A 22713-nucleotide genomic window follows, 5' to 3' on the forward strand; every position below is an offset into this window, starting at 1 on the left:
GACTACAAGAGGCTTCAAGAGGTAGGTTCCCACCCCCTGCTCCTAAAGTAGAGTTTTCTCTTCTTCTTCATGCTCCTCATGGGACAAACCCCAGCTATGAACTGGCACCAGAGCCTGACTTGCAATTCTCTGAGAGGTGAGGGGGAGGGCAACGCTCTGAGTGAGGGGCCAGAGCCCCAGTGGAGCACATCTGCTGCCAGGGTGGCTGCCTGGGGAGTGGAAGAAGGCCTCTCCCACTCCTGGATTCTACCATCTCCCTCAGTAAGGTCAGGCAGCATGCAACCAAGTGAAGAAGGCTGGAATAACAGTGTCTGTCATTTTTCTGAGCACTTACCAAGAGCCAGGTACGATGCTAATGGCTTTACATAAACTGCATCATTTAATCCACTTAACAAATCACTGAGGTAGAAACTAAACCCACTTCACAGATGAAAGAAGTGGGGATTGAAGATATGGCTGGTCTAACTGGGATCTGAACATAGTTCTGTGTGAAGCCAAATTTCAAATCTTACTCATTCTACTTGGAACACAGAGTGTTCACTCTGGACATGACCTGTATTCCAAGCAGCTGGGCAAGGTGAGACCCTGAGGGGCACAGGCATACCGGAGGAGATGTGTCCTAGGCCCTCTTGGCTCCCCTCCCCTGTCCCCTATATCCGGACTGTGGCAAGTCTTCCAGGGTTAATGGAATAAATGACTTCCCCAATCCAGAGGACAGGTAAGAGATACCCTCCAACTTCTTCAACTTCATAGTGATAGAAGACTGTCCACCCTTGCCTCCTCACAGGCTTGCATGAGACGTACGATCATTTGATCACATACTACTGACCCACTACCAGATGCTCAGCACAGAGCCAGACTCTGAGCCAGTTATAGAAGAAGCATTAGGCCTGGTCTGGGCCCTGCAAGAGCCCTACTTGGGGGACGAGACTTACACACCAGAAACAGCAAGAGAAAGAGATAATACAGTAATTGATCAGGGCCAAATTATGAGAGGTGGATACTCAGTGCCGTAGGAATTAGTTCACCAGATTTTGTGTGAGCACTGGGACTCACAGTGGGTCCTCATGGTGGGTGGGTTATGAGATGCGGGCTGGAGAATTGGAGGGGGAGATCCTACAGGAACAGGGAAACAGGACATATATGAGTGGCTCAAAACACTGAAAGAGCTATGCAGTAAGCCCAAAGTGTTATTAGATGTCATCTACGACATCTCATGGGTCTACGACAGGTCAGGGTTATTCTTGCCCAAATCTGGGTCTCTGACAACGGCCACAATGTTCATGGGACTGAATCCATCTTCTCTCCTTTCTCACCTGTGGTTTCTGGTTGTAATGCCTCAGTCCTGGTCTCTTCCTCCTAAAACCTGGAGAGGGCAAATCTTAGGAGACCAAGTTCTTCAGCACATTTGCCTGTAGGGCTGGGTGGCGTCAGGGGCTGGGGATGGAAGCAGGAACGTCTCCCTGTGGGCTTTCAAAAAAGTAGTTTCATCTGGTCCTAAACTTATAAACAGTGAAAGCATCCCTTCAAGGCCAGAGAGCCGCTGTGGAGAAAGAGCCCCCCTTCAGGTGGAATGTGGGGGCAGGACACGGGTTGGCAGGGGCAGTGGGAAGCAGGAGAAAGAGAATTGTGGGTAAAGAGGCTCAGAGAGGGGAGAGGATCCTGGAGGGAAGAGGGGAGGATGAAAGAGGGAGAGAGAGAGAGAGGACCCGTAGATGTAGATGGGAGGGAACAGAGAGAGAGGAAAGTCCAGTCAAAGGAAAGAAAGGTCCAGCAGAAGGAGGAAGGGAGATGCGTTCAGCACAGCAGCTACCTTAATCTCTTTAAATTTTTCCTCATTGATTAAGGATTTGCAGCAAAATCCCTCACTATGGGAAGACATTTGCTATACTGGTCTCTGCTGTCAGATGCTCCCCCCCTCCTCCCGCCACCGTGGGGGGTAGGGGAGGGGCAGCATGATGAAGAGAAGGCCTTGGAAGCCTTCTCCTGTCCCCAGGCCTGACCCAAATCCCCTTCACCGGTGAAGTCTCTCCCATGTCCCTGAAAGAAGGTGCTCCTCCAGTGCTCCCATCCCCTGCCCTGAGCACCTGGTCAAGATCTGTTACACCAACATTTGGTAGTTTAAAAAAATATTTTTTAACATTTACTTATTTTTGAGAGAGAGAGAGACAGGGAGGGAGTGCAAGCAGGGGAGGGGCAGAGAGAGAGGGAGACACAGAATCTTAAGCAGGCTCCAGGCTCTGAGCTGTCAGCACAGAGCCCGACACAAGGCTCGAACTCATGAACCGTAAGATCATGACTTGAGCCGAAGTCAGAAGCTCAACCGACTGAGCCACCCAGGTGCCCCCAAAATTTGGTAGCTTAAAAACAGGTACTCCTTTATCATTTCTCATGAGTCCCATGGTCAGGAATTCAGACAGGGACGATGGGACGGGCTCACCTCCATCCCGGGTGATGTCAGCCGGGGCTGGAAGCACAAGGTGCTTCTTCACTTGCAGGCCATCGCCCCACGAGCACAGCCTCACCAGGCCACATGTGGGGCTGCCATCCTGACAGCCGACTTCTGGATCTCCTCCATGACAGGAGAGCAGGACGTACAAGCTGGAAGAATGACCGTGTGACTAAAGAATGGAAGGGAGGAAGCTGGTTGTTTTGAGGTAACACCCAAATCCGGGGACTCCAAGCCTTGTGAAAATGTCCACGCACACCCTGGCTCAGAGCACCCCAGCCTTGAAGGGAGATGGCTCGGTGTCTTCCGGGCAGGCTGCAAGGTGGGAAGCATCGATGTGTTCCCGAGAACATGCCCTTTGCACCCAGGGTCTACACTGTCTGGAGTCTCCTCCCCTGTCCCTAAGGCCCCACCACGGGTGCTGCTTCTTGTGGAAGCCTCCACTGAGTCAGCCAAGGAGGAAGTCCCTCCCCTCCACCTCTGGGAGCTCACTGTGGCTTGGCACCCCAGGGCTTGCCCACTAACTTTCTGATGTTGCCCTTCCCCGCTGTAACTTAACAGGAGCCCCGGGAACCCAAGGCGCTGTGTTCTCTGAGCTCTTTCTCACCCGCTTCTAATTCCCTTCCCAATGTCTGTGATAATACAGAGCATTTTCGAGATTCCTATAAATACTGAATGAGTGGACACCTGCCATGTGGAAGTTGTATGCCTTTTGAAGGTTTTCATAACCATCCCCACTTGACCCTCTTCAACCCGAGTCTGGGACATCTGCAGGCATTGTGCCAGAAAGAGAGAGGTGCACAGAAAGGGGAAAACACTTGCTCCGGGTCATGTGACCCGTCTGTGCCATCAAGGGGAAAAATGCCTGGTAATGTTCTCTCTAGGCTGGTTGGGTGGGTGTCCTCTCCACAGGGCCCCAGGGGATCGAAGTCAGGGACGGCCTCTGGAGCTGTTCCCCGTGGCGGGGCTGGCTGGAGGAACTGATTAAACACCTCGTGACCAAGTGGCAGGGTTCTTGATTGGTCTCTCCCTGTCCCTGTCTCCTGGCGCTGCCTCACAAGCCTCGTCTGTCAAGGGGCCTGATTCACATGTCATGACCCCTTCATCAGAGCCTCCCGCTAGTTCAACCTCCTCATCTTAGAGGTGTGGAAACCGAGTCCAGAGAGGAGACAAGGCTGGTTCAAAGTCACTCAGGTTGTTAGAATCGGTGTCGGGGGGGAAGCCAGGTCTCCTGCACACATTGTGTGTGTCAGTCAGCACTCTCTTTTAGTAAGAAGGGGCCCCAGATCCACCCCTAATCTTAAATTCAGAAAGATTCGGTGAAAGAAAAATGAAGAACAGTAATGAAAGGGGCAAAAAAAGCTACCAAAAGATTATATGTATGAGTCTAGCTTACTTTTTAAAAAATTTTTAACTTTTTTTTGAAAGTTTATTCATTCATTTTGAGAGAGAGAGAGGGAGTGCGTGTGCACTTGGGGGAGGGGCAGAGAGAGAGGGAGAGAGAATCCCAAGCAGGCTCTGTGCTGTCAGCACAGAGTCCAACACGGGGCTCGATCTCATGCATGGTGAGGTCATGACCTGAGCTGATATCAAAAGTCAGACGCTTAACCGACTGAGCCGCCCAGGTGCCCCAAGCTTATTTGGTTTTAGTCAAGCCCCCACCTCCTGGAGTTATTACCCAGTGGTCTGAACCTCCAGCAGTGTGGCTTTTGCAGCTACAGTCTCTGTGTGGCATCTGGGTCTTTATGATAACAGAGTCCCTTACTCACAAGCAGTCCTCACGTGACTGCCATGAGGGACCACCACTCCCACTTGATGGACGGGGAGATGGAAACTGCAGGGCTTGACCGTCCGAAGCTTGAGGTCTCAGCTTGAGGATGGGGAAGGGAGGTGTTGGTGAGTTAGCGTGAACCGGGGGGAATGCAGGGGGGCCGGTGGGGCAGCCTGTCTGGTCACCCAAGTGCCTCACCTGGAAGAGGGTCTCATCCTGGTTTCCTTGCCCTCACTGGCACGCAGGGTCTCTAAAGAGGTTTTCCCTAGTGGACTTGCTCCTTGTCAGTGACCTTGGTCTTACCCACCATCCACAGTGAGTTGGGGAGGGTCTATTGCAGTAGGTTCTGACTCACGCTCCCATCCCTGGCCCTAGTCCCCTCCGTTCATCTGAGTGCACCACAACCCCAGGCTTCAGAGGGAAGCCACGTTCCTTTGCCAGACTGGCTCACCCAACAGGGATGGTTGACCTCAGACTCTAACCAGCTCTGCCCAGCTGAGGCCCTAACCACTGGGTTCGTCTTCTGATGGGCTGGGACTTCTGGGGCCATGTTGGGCTTCTTTGAAAGTGGAATGGGAGAAGGGCAGAGGCAGAGATGTCTTCTACCCCTCTGCCCTTTTCTCCCCTCTCCCAACACGGTCGCAGGGCTTAGGTTGAGAAACCCTTACTGAACATTGGCCAGCTTCCTCTGGTCACACTTGGCTCAGGAGCGCCTGGAAACCCACGTGAAGGCAGGGCAGCTCAGCGTCTCGAGCATAGCCCGAGCTTCAGACGAGCTGGGCTTCTTCCCTCTCCCCCTCTGGCCTGGGCTGTTTCCTGAAACAGTCTCCGAGGATTGGCAAAAGAATGAAGGAGAAATTCTGTCTCCTAGTATCGATTTTGGAGAAAAGAAAATTCCCTCTTTGTGAGCCTCTGCTTTCAAGGAATCAATGGAAATGCGTTTAGCAGAAAGTTGGCCTGATGTAAGCAGGGTTTGCATGAAATGAACCAGCGGAGGAGGAGGAAAAGGAAGAGGTATGGCCAGATCCGGAGCATTGGCTCGCCGAGAGTTCCAGGCACCGAGACCACTTGAGAATGTTGTGTTTATGTGGCAGAAGGTTCCTGACAGTTGCCCAGCATCTCCCCTCGTGAACGTCCTGTCCCTGCCCCAGTGTTTGTGGCACATAATCCAGCAGATATGCCACTGGTGGGGCAGGTGGGGATGCGCTTCACTTTGACTCAGCACAGGTCCCCCTGGGCCGCCTGGCATCCACACGGAGCACGCAGGCCCGACTTACTGCCCCCAGGGCTGGCTTCCCTGCTGAGAACCCGAGATCCCGACCCTCTCGTCCCTCCTGTCGTCAGGGACGACGGGGAGTGAAGGGCCTCTGGTGAACCCGCTTCACTGCTCTGTGCCTCAGTTCTCCTCCCCCTCAGCGCAGAGGGAAGTAGTATCTCCCTGCTGTGCCACCTTGGCCCTGACCCCACGACAGCTGAGACCCTGGGCCTGGAGGGGCAGAGGCAAGCTGTCGGGAGCTGACAGCTGTCAGGAGTCCCCCACCCGGGGGGCTCTTGACCTGATGGTTTGGGTGGCATGAGTGTAGTAGCCTTGGCTCCAAATGTGGAGGTGCAGGGGCATCGCCTGCCAGTGGGGGGCTGGGGCTTGCGACATGGCCCAGTCATCGAGGGTGGGCGATCTGCCTGATGTCGGGGCACCGGAGGGGGACAGTTCGAGGGTGGGCAGTCTGCCTGATGTCGGGGCACCGGAGGGGGACAGTTCGAGGGTGGGAGGTCTGCCTGATGTCGGGGCACCGGAGGGGGACAGTTCGAGGGTGGGCGGTCTGCCTGATGTCGGGGCACCGGAGGGGGACAGTTCGAGGGTGGGCGGTCTGCCTGATGTCGGGGCACCGGAGGGGGACAGTTCGAGGGTGGGCGGTCTGCCTGATGTCAGGGCACCGGAGGGGGACAGTTCGAGGGTGGGCGGTCTGCCTGATGTCAGGGCACCGGAGGGGGACATTTTGATGGTGGGAGGTCTGCCTGATGTCGGGGCACCGGAGGGGGACATTTTGATGGTGGGAGGTCTGCCTGATGTCAGGGCACCGGAGGGGGACATTTTGATGGTGGGAGGTCTGCCTGATGTCGGGGCACCGGAGGGGGACAGTTCGAGGGTGGGCGGTCTGCCTGATGTCGGGGCACCGGAGGGGGACAGTTCGAGGGTGGGCGGTCTGCCTGATGTCAGGGCACCGGAGGGGGACAGTTCGAGGGTGGGCGGTCTGCCTGATGTCGGGGCACCGGAGGGGGACAGTTCGAGGGTGGGCGGTCTGCCTGATGTCAGGGCACCGGAGGGGGACATTTTGATGGTGGGAGGTCTGCCTGATGTCGGGGCACCGGAGGGGGACATTTTGACAGTGGGAGGTCTGCCTGATATCGGGGCACCGGAGGGGGACAGTTCGAGGGTGGGAGGTCTGCCTGATGTCAGAGCACCGGAGGGGGACAGTTCGAGGGTGGGCGGTCTGCCTGATGTCAGGGCACCGGAGGGGGACAGTTCGAGGGTGGGCGGTCTGCCTGATGTCGGGGCACCGGAGGGGGACAGTTCGAGGGTGGGCGGTCTGCCTGATGTCGGGGCACCGGAGGGGGACAGTTCGAGGGTGGGCGGTCTGCCTGATGTCGGGGCACCGGAGGGGGACAGTTCGAGGGTGGGAGGTCTGCCTGATGTCGGCGCACCGGAGGGGGGGACCGTTGCTTTGCTCTGGCTTCTGCTTCTCTCCCACCCCTCATTGACCTGGCATCTTCATAAGAGCTTCAGAATGTCCATCTGGGAAAGAACGTTCCAGCCTTTTGCTTCTGAGAGCCAGCCACCCCTAAAGGACAGTCTCTTCTCCCCAATCACTCCATCTCGTCCACGTGCATCCTTACCTTCTGCGTCCTCCTCTTTCTCCCCTCCTTCTTCACATGTTCTGTGTCTCGTATCATTTCACACTCAGCACACACAGCCTCCTACAACAGACATGCAACGAGCACACAACCACACGTGGATTCTCACCTACAATCATACCAATGCATAACCGCATGCACATCCGTTTACACACAACCACGTGCACCACACACACTTCAGGCTCACACAAATACAGCCTCCACTCGCAGGTGTTCACCCCCTGTTCCCAGAGTCCTCTCCTTCTTGCCTCTGCCGGCATAAGGCTGCCATGACCAGGTATGCTCTGATAAGCTGTCACAGCATGGCCATGTGTCACACCTCCTCCAGTGACACTGACACCCCCCCCCCCCCAGCCTGGGCTAACTGGGCCAGGAAGGAAGGCAGGCAGGAGAGTGAGTCAGCTCGAGCCCCTTCAGGTATATGCCTGAACATAGCACCTCAGTGAATACAAGATCCCCAGCCAGCGGCTCTGACTTCAGGACTCCACCGTAACCAGGAGGCAGGCTCTCGGTGGCCGAGTTAATGGAGCTCGGAGATTTTTACTGAGGTCGCTGGTTTAGACCCAGCTCCAGCCAGCAGGAACTGAAAAATATTTTTATCTGACAGCTGATGGCCACCATTAGCTGGCAGAGAGTCTCCTGCCTGGCCCATTATGTAGGCGAGGTCATCGCTGGTCTGTGTGGTACCTCAGGTTGGGTACAGGGCTGGCACAAAGCTTGGCAAGCTGATAGAGGCCTGGGACAAGTTAGAAACACACACACACACACACACACACACACACACACACACACACACATACACACACTCTAACCCTCCTCCTTCCTTCCTCCTGCAAGGACAGATTTTTAAAAACATGCCCTGTCTGGGCAGATGGACTGATGCTTTAGGGTGATTCTCTCTCTTTCTCTGGGAGGTTACCACCCTGCACAGGACACATAGCACTGACTGGATTCCAGCACCCTCGATCCTTGGGGCTCGAACAAAAATTTCATACTCACACACGGCAGCCCTGAGAAGGCAGGCACCCCTCCACCATCTCTCCACCCAGCCCCGATGAGCTTTCTCATTGTGCTTTTTAATGACAGCTCAGATCCAAAGGGTGACAAACCTCTGCTAGATGTCCCCGTCCCTTTTCCCTCAGTGGTGAGGGCATTGTTGAGGTGTGATGCTTACTCCCCCCTCCAACTCAGAGAATGGCTGGAGCAATTCACTCATGTAAGGTCACGGCTGGCTCTTTGCTAACAGCAGTGAGAAAAGCGGCAACAATATTCATTATAACAGTTACATTGCAAAGAATTCCTCGCAGTTTCCAAAGCATGTGTGCACCCACGTCCCATCCTCCTTGAGGGAACTGTGATGATCGGGGTTCCTGCTCCACCCGTCGGCTCAATCTATTTTGAGGGGCAGTCCGACGTGGAGGCAAGAAAAAGGAGTTAAGAATCAGGCTGGCCCAAGTTTGAATCCCAGCTCTAGTCTATCACTACCAAAGTGACGGTTTTACAGCCTCTCTGAGCCTCAGTTTATTTGCAAAATGGGATAATACTACCTGCCCTATAGGCTTTTTGGGAGAATTAAATGAAATATATATATATATATATATATATATATATATATATATACACACACATATACACACACACACACACACATATATGAATATATATATGAATATATATGGGGCTTGAACAAAAATTGAACACACACATTTTTTGTCCTGGGGTTGGACAGAGGGTGAGTTAATAAAAATTATGGAACTCAAGTAAGGAATTAATTTTCTGGAAGGAGCAGAGATGTAATAGGCAATTCTAGAAGATAGTAAATTGTGCTTCTGATTTATCTCAGGGAACATTTGGGGTGCACATGTTGCTTATCAGGTCTATGGCGTGCAGGGGGCACAGCCGTGGGCAAGCCACCACTCTGCCCTCCAGGGTCTTAGAACCAGTGATCCTAGTGCACAATAACCCCACGTCAGTCGTCAGGGTCAACACAGGGGCAGAAGGAGAGAGAGATCATTTCTACTCAGTAGAAGAAGAAATAGTCTATTGGAAATGGCAAAAGAGATTGAGATCAATCTTAAAAGGGTCGACAGATGGAAGCTGGGTTGGGGAAGGGGGTAGCATGCCAAGAAGAGGAAAGAACTTCGACGGAGGCGCTAAATGTGGAGGGGGGAAAATGTCCACTTGTTGTGAGATCCTGGGATACACAGAGCATGTCATGGTCGATCCTCACTGCAGTGGCTGGAAACTTGTGGTCCCCACAAAGAGATGGGATAGGAGAGAGCATAGTGACCTCCCAACCCAGTATCAGAAGGCAGCAGTCTGATCTAGTTTGTATAGGTCACTTAATCCCCTTCTCTCCAAGATAGAGTAGGGTTCACCTTTTTCTCCATTCGTGCAGTCTTCATTTTATCCATGGCAAATCCACTTTGAGAAGCCTTCCAAACAGCTAGGACTTTCTGTAGCTAAAATCAACATTGTGCTCTTGAAGAATCTCGTTTTAAAACATCTTTTACGTGGGGCATCTGAGGGGCTCATTCGGTTGAGCGTCCGACTCCTGATTTCCACTTAGGTCATGATCCCAGGGTCATGGGATCGAGCCCTGTGTTGGGCTCCACGCTGAGTATGGAGCCTGCTTAAGATTCTCTCTCTCTCTCTCTCTCTCTCTCTCTCTCTCTGTCTCTCTCTCTCTCTCTCTCTGTCTCTCTCTCTCTCTCTCTCTCCCTCTCTCTTCCCCTCTCCCCTGCTCTCTCTCTCTCTAAAATAATAATAATTAAAAAAACCCCAAAACATCTTTTACATGTACACGCCAAAGGGGAGTTGAGGGCCTCAGGGACGTGAAGGGCAATAAGCAAGAAAGATTTGGGGGAATTAACAGAAATGCTCTAAAATAGTTAGGAAAGGAGCAAAAAGAGTATCTAGATGTGTTGGGGCATCAAACCATTGTGCCTTAAGATTACACTCAAGTCTCTTGTGGCAAAGCGTCATACCCCTTAAGTGGTGTTTCACATACTAAAGAGAAACTCTCTTGTAGAGAAAAATATTCTCAAGCACTCTAATGTTAAATCATTTTTTATTCTAATGGTACTTAAATTTAAATTTATGGAGGCATGAAACTAAGTATATATCCTTAATACTTGGAAATCTTACATTCATTATAAAATTAAAATACATTTATATATTAAATAAAAAATTTACAAACTCACCTTCAAATTAATCCCATCAATTTCATCTGACATGCTGTTGTTTTGCTCAGAACAAATATCTGCTTATAAAGTGAACACCACGTCAGTCAGAGTAACAAGGTCAATCCTTCTGAATTTCAGATACCTGTATATGTTATAAAATAACCCAATGTTTCCACCACCTGTCTATTTTCTCCTATAAACCCAAGCACAGAAAGCTAAATTAATTACATTACTTAAGTCATGGCAAGCTCTCCTAATTTGTCATTACGAGGCCCCTTTTGTATATTGTTCCATTTTATTCTTTTCTTTCACTCTCTGCCTCCCCAGTCTCGCCCCCCCCCCTCCCAGATCCCCACAAGCACCCACTTGAATGTGTGTGATATGTGTCCTTGGACATCTGGTTTTTTGTTTGTAAAATGTAGTATTGTTTTGTGGTTTGGTTTTAATTTCTGCAAATGACGTTGAGCAATAGACTTCATCCTGTTTCTTACCTTTTTCATTTGTTGCTGTATTTTTACGAATGACCCATGTTGCTGAGTGAATTTCTAAATATTGCTTCTAACTGCCTACAGTGTCAAGCTATGGGTTAGCTACATTTTCATCAGCTACTTTCCTAGGGTGAACACACCTACATTGCCTCACATTGCCAGCTGCCATGAATAAAGCTGTGCTAATCTCCTCAGCCATTTGTGTCAAAATTTCTCTAGGGCATGTCTTTGAGAATGGGACTCGTGATTATGAAATACTCCTACACAGATAAATTAATCTTAACAAGAGTGTTCTCCAGAGTCACTGTGCCAGTTTACATCCCAAGTCTATCTTGGTTTCCTCTTCTCACTTCCTTGCCAAGCCTTGATAGTGTCTGACTTTAACATGTTTGGCACTTTGATAGGTGTAACATATTATACATTTTTTAAAATTCTTTATTTATTTTGAGAAAAAGAGAGAGAGTACAAGCAGGGGAGGGGCAGACAGAGAGGGAGAGAGAGAATCCCAGGTGCGGGGCTCAATCCCACAAACTGTGAGATCATGACCTGAGCCGAGATCAAGAGTAGGATGCTTGGGGTGCCTGGGTGGCTCAGTCGGTTGGGCATCTGACTTTGGCTCAGGTCATGATCTCACAGTTCGTGGGGTCAAGCCCCGCGTCAGGCTCTGTGCTGACAGTTCGGAGCCTGGAGCCTGCTTCGGATTCTGTGTCTCCTCTCTCTGTTCCTCCCCTGCTAATGCTCTCTCTCTCTCTCTCTCTCTCAAAAATAAATAAAGATTTTAAAAAAATTAAAAAAAAAGAGTAGGATGCTTAACTGACTGAGCTACCTAGATGCCCCTATATACTGTTTTATTCTTTATTATTATTTTTTTAATATGAAATTTATTGTCAAATTGGTTTCCATACAACACCCAGTGCTCATCCCAACAGGTGCCCTCCTCAATGCCCTCCCTCCCTCACCCACCCCCCTCCCCCCATCAACCCTCAGTTTATGTTCAGTTTTTAAGAGTTTCTTATGGTTTGGCTTTCTCCCTTTCTAACTTTTTTTTTCCTTTCCCTCCCCCATGGTCTTCTGTTAAGTTTCTCAGGATCCACATAAGAGTGAAAACATATGGTATCTGTCTTTCTCTGTATGGCTTATTTCACTTAGCATCACACTCTCCAGTTCCATCCATGTTGCTACAAAAGGCCATATTTCATTCTTTCTCATTGCCAAGTAGTATTCCATTGTCCTATATGCTGTTTTAATTGGCATTTTTTTTTCAGTTAATAAGTGAGTTGACTATCTCTTCAAGTATTTGTTAGCCAATTTGTTTTTCTCTGCTATGAAGTTTATACCCATAGCTTTTGCCCACTTTTCTATAGGTTTCCTTTCTTGTTGATTTGCAAGATTCTTTTACATCACAGATATTAATTTCTTACTGGTTTTATACTTTGAGACATCACCTTCAAGTTTGTGACCTATCTAATTAACTTTGTTAATTTTGCCTATGTGGTCACCACTGAATAGAAATATTTAATTTTGTGGTAGTTAACCTATTAATTTTTTCTTTGTTGTTTGTGCTTCTTAAATCTTATTTAAAAAACGTGTTACCAACTCAAAATGACAATTATATTCTCATATTTTGTCATCTATAAGCTTAAAGGTATGAGGTTTGCTCTGAGTTTTTAGAATACAGCCTTTATCAAGTTAAGAAAGTTATATTCCTGGCTCAGTCAGTTGAGCGTCTGACTTCAGCTCAGCTCATGATCTCGTGGTTTGTTGTCCCCACTGTCATAAAAAAATTTTTGACTCTTAGTTTTTGAGAGTTATTTCTAGATAGGTTGTACTTCATTAAACACCTTTTCTGAATATAGTAAAATAGTAATATCATCACTATATGAATATAATGTTTTGGAATAAATTTCAGATGTTAAACTACCTTTTCTTTCTTGGCACAACTCTTACTTGTCTATAATCTTTTAATTGTTTCCATTCACTATTGTATTCAGTGAGTTAGTTTTTATCTAACATTTTTGTTTCCATGTGCAGAAGTGAGATGAACCTGTGACTTTTGTTCTTGCACTATCCTTATCCAGTTCCAAGCTCGCGGTCATATCAGCCTCATGAAATGAGTTAGGCATTTTTCTTTTTATATTTTCTGGAACAACTTATATAATGTAAAGGTTATCTGTTGCTTGAACACTTACCAGAATATGCCTGTATAAATGACCAGGTCTGGGATTCTTTGGAAGGAGTTCTTCAATTACCTTTTCCATATCTGTTATAAATATTGTATTTTATGTATTCTAATGCTTATGCATTTTATGTAGTTCTTTCAATTTTATTAAAACATAGTCATAATATTATTATATATTTTAAAAATTTTTTTAATGTTTACTTATTTTTGACAGAGAGAGAGAGAGACAGAGCATGAGTGGTGGAGGGGCAGAGAGAGAGGGAGACACAGAATTCGAAGCAGGCTCCAGGCTCTGAGCTGTCAGCACAGAGCCCAACACAGGGCTTGATCCCACAAAGTGTGATATCATGACCTGAGCTGAAGTCAGATGCTCAACAGACTGAGCCACCCAGGCGCCCCTTATTATTATATTGTTTTTAAAGAACTCTGGGTTGTGCCTGAATTTCCCTCCTTCACTTCATTCATTCATTCATTCATTCATTCATTCAGTTTAGGGCAAAGAGTCTCTATCTTCCTCTCTGGGTCTGACCCTCCACATTTGCCACTCATTTCTTCCTTCGCCCCAAAGTGACCCTCTCCCTCAGAATATGTTGAACCCTCTGCCTGAGAAAGGATTTTTTCCAGAAGCTCTTGCTTCAGGAGGACTAGTCCTGGTCCTTGTGAAGGTGGTGCTGGAGGAGGAGTTAGTAATGAGGTGGGGTAGGGGTTAGTGATGAGGTGGGGAGGGGCAGTAATGAGATGGGGGAGCGGTAGTTGCTTTGTTGTCCCCACTGTCAGTTTCTTATTAGCCTCTGTCCATTATTCCAGCCCAGCTTATTGCCAAGGTTATTGTAAATAATAATATAAACACAGGCATTGCAGTCCCATCAAAGTCCTCTTATGAGGGCGCTAACTCAATAATCCAGATTTTATGATTTCCTCAATTACATGTGTTAAAATTATAAGAAATTTGTATTAAAAATCAATAGAACAAAGCATACAGGCAAGCAGAAATCCTTCAAAACAGTGCTTCTCAAACTGAGATCAACAGAAACCTACGGAATTTAAAAATGTTGTGCTTTCATTCTGATATTAATCTTTATCATTTTTTTCTTTTCCTTTTAAAAATTAATTAATTAATTATTTTTATTATTTTAATTTACATCCAAGTTATTTAGCATATAGTGCAGCAGTGATTTCAGGAGTAGACTCCTTAATTCCCCTTACCCATTTAGCCAATCCCTCCTCCCACAACCCTTTCAGTAACTCTCTGTTTGTTCTCCATATTTAAGAGTCTCTCATGTTTTGTCTCCCTCCCTGTTTTTATATTATTTTTGTTTCCCTTCCCTTATGTTCATCTGTTCTGTGTCTTAACAACCTCATAGGAGTGAAGTCATATGATATTTGTCTTTATCAGACTAATTTCAGTTAGCATAATACCCTCTAGTTCCATCCACGTAGTTGCAAATGGCAAGATTTCATTCTTTTTGATTGCCGAGGAATACTCCATTGTATATATATACCGCATCTTCTTTATCCATTCATCCATCGATGGACATTTGGGCTCTTTCCATACTTTGGCTCTATTGTTGATAGTGCTGCTATAAACATTGGGGTGCATGTGCCCCTTCGAAACAGCATACCTATATCCCTTGGATAAATACCTAGTAGTGCAATTGCTGGGTCATAGGTAGTTCTATCTTTCATTTTTTGAGGAACCTCCATACTGCTTTCCAGAGTGGCTGCACCAGCTTGAATTCCCAGCAGCAGTGCAAAAGAGATCTTCTTTCTCCGCATCCTCACCAACATCTGTTGTTCCTTGAGTTGTTAATGTTAGCCATTCTGACAGGTATGAGGTGGTATCTCATTGTGGTTTTGATTTGTATTTCCCTGATGATAGTGATGTTGATCATTTTTTCATGTGTTGTTTAGCTGTCTGGATTTCATCTTTGGAGAAGTGTCTATTCATGTCATTTGCCCATTTCTTCACTGGATTATTTGTTTTTTGGGTGCTGGGTTTGGTAAGTTCTTTATAGATTTTGGATACTAACCCTTTATCTGATATGTCATTTGCAACTATCTTCTCCCATTCCGTCAGTTGCCTTTTAGTTTTGTTGATTGTTACCTTCACTGTGCAGAAGATTTTTATTTTGATGAGGTCCCAGTAGTTCATTTTTGCTTTTGTTTCCCTTGCCTGTGGAGACAGGTTGAATAAGAAGTTGCTGTGGCCAAGATCAAGAGGTTTTTGCCTGCTTTCTCCTTGATGATTTTTATGGCTTCCTTCCTTAAATTTAGGTCTTTTATCCATTTTGAGTTTATTTTTGTGTATGGTGTAAGAAAGTGGTCCAGGTTCATTCTTCTACTTGTTGCTGTCCATTTTCCCAGCCCCACTTGCTGAAGAGACTGTCTTTATTCCATTGGATATTCTTCCCTACTTTGTCAAAGGTTAGTTGGCCATACATTTGTGTATGGAACCCATCCATTTCTGAGTTCTCTATTCTGTTCCATTGATCTGAGTGTCTATTTTGTGCCAGTACCATACTGTATTGATGGTTACAGCTTTGTAGTATAGCTTGAAGTTGGGGATTGTGATGCCTCCTACTTTGGTTTTCTTTTTCAAGATTGCTTTGGCTATTCGGGCTCTTATCCAGCATATAGGTGGATCTTGTTTTCTTATCTATTCTGTTACCCTATATCTCTTTATTGAAGCATTTAGTCCATTGACGTTTAGAGTGAGTACTGAAAGATATAAATTTATTGCCATTATGTTACTTGTAGAGTTGGAGTTTCTGGTGGTGTTCTCTGGTCCTTTCTAGTCTTTGTTGCTTTTGGTCTTTCTTTCTTTCTTTCTTTCTATCTTTCTTTCTTTCTTTCTTTCTTTCTTTCTTTCTTCCTCTTTTCTCCCCTCAGAGAGTCCCCCTTAAAATTTCTTGCAGGGCTGGTTTAATGGTCCCAAACTCCTTTAATTTTTGTTTGCCTGGGAAACTTTTAATCTCTCCTATTTTGAATGATAGGCTTGCTGGATAAAGAATTCTTGGCTGCATATTTTTCGGATTCAGCACACTGAATATATCCTACCATTCCTTTCCGGTCTGCCAAGTTTCTGTGGATAGGGCTGCTGCAAACGTGATCTGTCTTTCCTTGTATGCTAAGGACTTTTTTTCCCTTGCTGCTTTCATGATTCTTTCCTTGCCTTAGTATTTTGTGAATTTGACTCTGATATGCCTTGTTGATGGTCAGTTTTTGTTGAATCTAATGGGAGTCCTCTGTGCTTCCTGGATTTTGATGTCTGTGTCTTCCCCAGGTTAGGAAAGTTTTCTGCTATGATTTGCTCACATAACCCTTCTACCCCTTTTTCTCTCTCTTCATCTTCTGGGACCCCTATGCTTCTGATGTTGTTCCTTTTTAGAGTCACTGATTTCTCTAATTCTTAAATTGTGATCTTTTGCCTTATTCTCTCTATTTTTTTTTTTTTGCTTCATTATTCTCCATAAGTTTGTCCTCTATATTGTTGATTCTCTGCTCTGCCTCATCCATCCTCACCGCCGTGGCATCTATTCGAGATTGTAGCTCAGTTATAGCATTTTTTATTTCATCCTGACTAGCTTTTACTTCCTTTATCTCCACAGAAAGGGATTCTACTCTATTTTTGACTCCAGCTAGTATTCTTATTATTGTGATTCTAAATTCTGGCTCAGACATATTGCTTGTATCTGTGTTGGTTAAGTCCCTGGCTGTCGTTTCTTCCTGCTCTTTCTTTTGGGGTGAATTCCTTCGTTTCATCATTTTGAAGGGAGAAAAGGAATTAATGAGGTAAAAAAGAATTAAAATAAAAAAAATTAAATTAAAAAATTAAAAACAACACCCACACACAAAATCAAATAAATGATGCTAGATCCCAGGTGTGTTTTGTTCTGGGTGTTGAAAGGTGCTTTATAGATTAGAGAAAACAAGGGGGGAAAAAAAGGAAATTGTTTGAAAATTTGAAAAAAATGAATACACTGAAATAGAATAAAATGAAATGATGGAAGTAAAATAGAATTTGAAAAAGTTTACACAAAAGTAAAAAGTATAGTAGAAAAAAATTAAAGAAAAATATTTTTAATAAAAATTGAAAATAAAAATAAATTTTTCTTTCTGTTTTCAAGAAAAAGAAAAGAAATGAAAAAGAGATAAGAAAATTGAACAGATGGGCCAGCAAACAGACTGAAATATGATTGAAATTACTTCGTTTTCCCCTAGAAGTCAAACTATGGAGCGCTTTATAGTCCGTAAACTAAGCAGGTGGAGAGATTTGTGTTCCTGAAGAGCGAGGTTGGCCCAGTTTGGTGGGGCTTAGTGTAACGGTTCTGTTCTCAACTAGATGGTCCTGCTTAGCTTACTGGGGTGGATTATTGTGGCGCTTGTAGGTGTGTGTGTGCACATGCATGCGTATGTGGGGGGAGCAGTGAAAATGGTGTCACCTAGTTACCTGCTCTCTAATATCGGAACTCTGTTCTCCTGATCAGCAATCGCGCACCTGTCCTTTGTCTCTGGCTTCCGCCCACTCCCTGCTTTTACACTGTCAGTGACCAAGCCCCAGGCACCACCTCCCTCCTGATTTTTGTCTCAGATGTGGCTGTGTTTGCCTACCCCTTACTTCTGAAGGACTGAGGCTTTGACCCATCCTGCCCCTCTGCAGGAGGGTCTCACCGAGCAGTGGCCAGGTGTTGGGCACACCCAGGAATGTTCGAGGGACCAAGCTGCTGCTGATGCCCAGACACTGTGGCCACGTGCCAGCCCGCCCCAGAGAAAGTTCTTGAGACAGAGTAGCAGCAGCATTTCAGAGAATATGGAAAATCACATCACACATCTGGCATCAGGCTTTACCCCAGCGACCTTGTTCAGCACCCGGTTGTTCTCCCAGGTCCACTGGGGTCTTTGCCTTTGGGGACCCACAAAGCCTCTACCACATCTCCTCCCAGCAAGGGAACCACCTCTCCCCTTGTGGCCTGAAGACCCCCGGACTCCACTCTGCTCCTGGGGATTCACCCTTCCCACCAGATATTGAGCTGCGGAGTTGCAGACTCTGTGCTCCCCCTGTTTACAGTCTTAATGGAATTTAAACCTTCTCCTTTCTCCTTTATCCCTTTTTAGTTCAGTCCCTGCGGCTGTTTCCACTTTTCTACTTTCTCTCCAGCTGCTTTTGGGGGGATACTTTTCTGGTATCCTCCCCCCTCCCCCCCCATCTCCATGGTTTGTCTGCATGCAGAAGCAGCTCCCTGCCCTCTGCAGTTCTCTCTCCCCCAGTTCACCTCTCTGTACCACGTACCTGCTGAGTTCTGTGGTTCAGGTTGTGCAGAGTGTTGTGTTAATCCTCAGATCCTTTTTCTAGGTTTGCAGGATGGTTTAGTGTCGGTCTGGCTGTATTTCATGGACCCCAGACACACAAAAATCTTCCATACTATTCCGCCATCTTGGCTCCTCCCCCTCTTTTTCTTTTTAATTGAAGTATAGTTGACACACTATGTTACATTAGTTTCAGATGCGCGACCTGGTGGTTGACAAGTCTGTACATCCCGCTGTGCTCACTGCAAGTGTAGCTACTGTATGTCTGTATGCTATGCTATTACAGTACCATTGATGTATTTCTCATTTTGAAACCAATCTTTAAAAAGTGGTTAATAGAAGTGCAATCTGGATCAGGCTGACCTGAAGGCAGAGAAGGAAAGCATGAGAAAGAGCTTATGGGGTAGAAGACACAGTAAGGAAAAGCCCGGAGATGAGAGGAGATGGGTGCACTCATGGGAAAGTGAGGAGAGCAGAGCTGCAGGAGAGAAGGGAGTGGCAGGGCGGCAGGTGCAGCCTGACCAGCTTTGTCCTGGTGTGACTGGGAATCTGGGAGGGGAGTGGCCAGGAGTGAGGAATATGGTCCCTCTGGCGATAGGGTGGGATGTAGGTCATGGGGTAGGAGTAACTGCTGCTGCCCCAGGTAGGAGATGAGGAGGAGCAAGGTGATAAGGTGTCAAGCCGAGCTGACAAGAATGGCCACACATGGGACCTTCAGGGGGCTCAGAGGAAAGGGAGAAAGCAAGGTTTTTGCCAAGTGACTGGGTAGACGGATGACATGTCTACAGAGATGGGAGGGACAAAGGGTGTGACAAGCTGCAAGGGGTGGGCAGAAGAGGATGGTGACTTTAAGGATGGGGAAGGTCGCTTTGCTGTGGACCAAGACTGATGTCGCTGGCGCCACAAGGAGAAGGGCCACGGGGCCGGGAAAGCTGAACAGGTGTGTGGGGGAAGGGCAGCTGATGGGTGAGGGGGAGCCAGGACAGAGGGTAGGCTGTCAGAGACAGGGACACTCCCCTCTCAGAGACAGAGAAAGAAAAGGGTACAATTTGCAACGGTGGGAACCAAAACTGGGCAATCTCCATCTTCTTAGGATGCCAAGCCATCTGCTGCCATGTGATGGTGGAGTAAGGGGCTGGTGTGCAGGCCAGGTGGTCCCTTTGGCTTATGGGACACTGGCTGAGTGACAGTCGCTGTGCTCCTGTGACTCACTACATCCTGCCTCGCTGGGATCACATAGCTCACCCTTGCCCAGCAAAGCCGCTAATTTATTTATTTATTTTTAAAGTGGAACCCTGTATTCATTAAACATCTGTTGAGGGCTTACTGTAGACGCTCTTAAGGGAGAAGGGTACAAACATAGCTAAGTCACTGTTCCAGGTCTCCGGGGACTTACAATCCAGTTAGGGATGGTGACAGTAAAACCCGGCAGAACAATTTAAACACGAGGAAGGAATTACAAGCAACAGTTAGCAGGAGAGGAATTTAAATAAAATTCCGATGGGTGGAGGAGGGCCCCATGGACCAGAGATGGCCTCATGGAGGAGGAGAGAGCTTACTTCAATTTTGGCTAAAGGTGGGGATTCTGAAAGGGAGAACCAGGTGAGCAGAAACTGACTCCTCACACCATCTGCACTGCACACAGCTGGGGGGGAGGGTCTGCCGGGGACAGAAGTGGAAATGGGTTCTGCCTTGGAAAAGAAACCAAGCTACTAGCCTAGGAGCAAAAGGACTGACGGACTTGGCACTTTCTCTTGAGGGCAACCCCGGGGGCTTCTCATTCCTGCCCTCCACCCCTGGGATCACACAGCTTCCAGGTAAGGAAGGTCCCCCTGCTGAGAACATCTGGGCATTGGAGGACTCAAGTCTGCACAGGGCTTGAGGCTTTCTGAAGCACAGTAGGGACTGCTTTAGGACCATTTTCATTATTGTTACCATCATAATTGGCATTTCACACACTGCCTGTTATCTCCTTCTGGTGTTTAGCAGCTTGGAAATGTTCTGCCTGTGATTTTTTTTTCCATCTAGGCAAAACCATTTATTCCAACATCCCCTCCTCCCTTTACTTTGCTTCCTTCTCCTTAAAGAGAGCTCTAGACCACGAACTTTTTATTTTTTTAGCACAAAATAGTGACAAGCATATTTCTGAATATTATAACAAAGAAAGGCATTATGTGGCTGAAAGAAAGACTCTTAAAGAATTAGATAAAAACCTACATCCCTAAATTTTAAATCTGTCTCTCTCCCAAGAAAATACACTTGAGCGATTTTTTTTTATGTGTGCGGTGAACAATTCCACTTGTTCATAGGTTGGGAAGAGCTTTAAAGAAAACACAATGCTCCCTTTTTTGCATATGCCAAACATTTTCACCCAGGGCAAAATCAGTTGCTATTTTAAACAAATTGATTTTTCTGGAGGATGCTGTAAAAATATTATTGCAGGCAGAGCCAGCCTGGGGCAAAACAGTGTGAACTGAGCAAAGCTTGTGTTTGGTGCTTTCCTGACTTCTCTTCCCCGATGAGGGGGTGGCCTCCACTGGCACCCATCCCGTCCTGCCTGCTGAGGGCTTAGATCTTCGGTGGAGAGAACTGGGAGCCTGGGAAGGTGGGGTCACCTCCAGCTTAGACACTAACTAGATGTGCAGCCTTGAGCAAATCCCTTCCCCTCTTTGGGACATACATTGAGGGTATTAAGTCACAAAGGATTACAAATTTAAACGACCTTGGGGTAAGACGGGTCATGCAAATGGGTGCAGCAGGCCTGGCAGAAAATACGAGGGAGTTGTAGGGACTGGAACAAAGTAGGTAAGGCCACTGTGACTGAAGGGTCGAGACTGTTTTGCTTCAGTGGGTTGCCGCCATAGGTCGTGTGAGCCTGGTGTTGCCAGAACTTCTAATTTTTTAAGAAAACTAAAAAATGTGAATTTTATGTGAAAATTTCATTTTTCAAACCACTCTCCAAGCCACGCAAACATATCTGCAGGCCTATTTGGCCTGCAAGATGGCAAGATTGTAATCTCTGGGCCAGGGCTATATCTATCTATCTGGTTCTATCAGTGTTTGGCCAAAGATTAAGGTTCTACTGTCTCTACTGCATATTTTTTCTTAATTTTTTTTCTTTTTTTTTCAACGTTTTTTAAAATTTATTTTTGGGACAGAGAGAGACAGAGCACGAATGGGGGAGGGGCAGAGAGAGAGGGAGACACAGAATCGGAAATAGGCTCCAGGCTCTGAGCCATCAGCCCAGAGCCTGACGCGGGGCTCGAACTCACGGACCGTGAGATCGTGACCTGGCTGAAGTCGGACGCTTAACCGACTGCGCCACCCAGGCGCCCCTCTACTGCATATTTTAATCACAACCTCTTGGGGTACTGGGTGGCTCAGTTGTTTGGGTGCCCAACTCTTGATTTCAGCTCGGGTCATGATCTCACAGTTTGTGGGATCGAGCCCCGCATCAAACTCTGCTCTGAAAGCACAGAGCTTGCTTGGGATTCTCTCCCTCCCTCTATCTCTGCCCCTTTCCTGCTCTCTCTCTCTCTCTCTGTCTCAAAAGAAAAAAAAAAATAAACTTAAAAAAATTTTTTTAAAAATCACAACCCCTTAAAGATGAAAAGTCCAAAAAGTGAATCTCTAATGGTGGAGTTGGCAGCTTTATGATGAGTCATTGGAACAGTTACTTGCAGTAAGAATTTTACCTGGTTCTGCACCTGTTCCTCTACCACATTATGTCATCCTGGCAGCTTGGTGTTCTGCCTACCCATAAAGCCAGCACTATTTGTGTGACTTCTTTCTCATAAAAAGTGACCCAGTCAGTATAGTCAAATCCACATGCAAAGCTGGCCTTCTGTCTTGAGTGACATTTTGCCAAAATAACTACCTGAGTCAGAAAGGAGCCCCTTTAGAAGCTATGGGGTGGGACGTTTGTAGAGGCCTGAGTTATGAGGCACAAGGGGGAAACTGCAGGTGAGTCTTTGATCGTATAATTGTATGCAACTAGAACATCTTTATTTTACTTCCCTGCCCCAAACACGCTCACCATTTAATACACTACCAAAACTCACCTTCTTTGGCACCCAGGCATGACCTTGTCCAAAGCCCTTCTTGTGACCTTTAGTCCGGGCAAGAACAGTGGTCAGGCTTCTTAGCTTTTGTAACAAAAACATCAGCTTTGTCATGTCTACAGGTCTGATATCTAAAGCATATGACTCTCTCTTCATTCAGCATTCAGTATTTGCCAGGTATTCAGCAGTGAAGCAACTACTTTTTAGTTCCAGACAAAAGCTTAGCTGAAATAACTGATAAATTTTAAGTTAGACAGAAGTATATGCCAATCATTTATTGCTTAATGTTTATTAAGTTCTCTCCCTGACTCTTGTTGGGTTGTTCGGAAAGCTCTATTCCTGGACCACATTAACTTCATT

The sequence above is a fragment of the Lynx rufus genome, unplaced genomic scaffold, assembly GCF_022079265.1.
Source record: "Lynx rufus isolate CCGP_SWC_20201006 ecotype Redwood Valley unplaced genomic scaffold, mLynRuf1.p SCAF_15, whole genome shotgun sequence".
Lineage (NCBI taxonomy): Eukaryota > Metazoa > Chordata > Mammalia > Carnivora > Felidae > Lynx > Lynx rufus.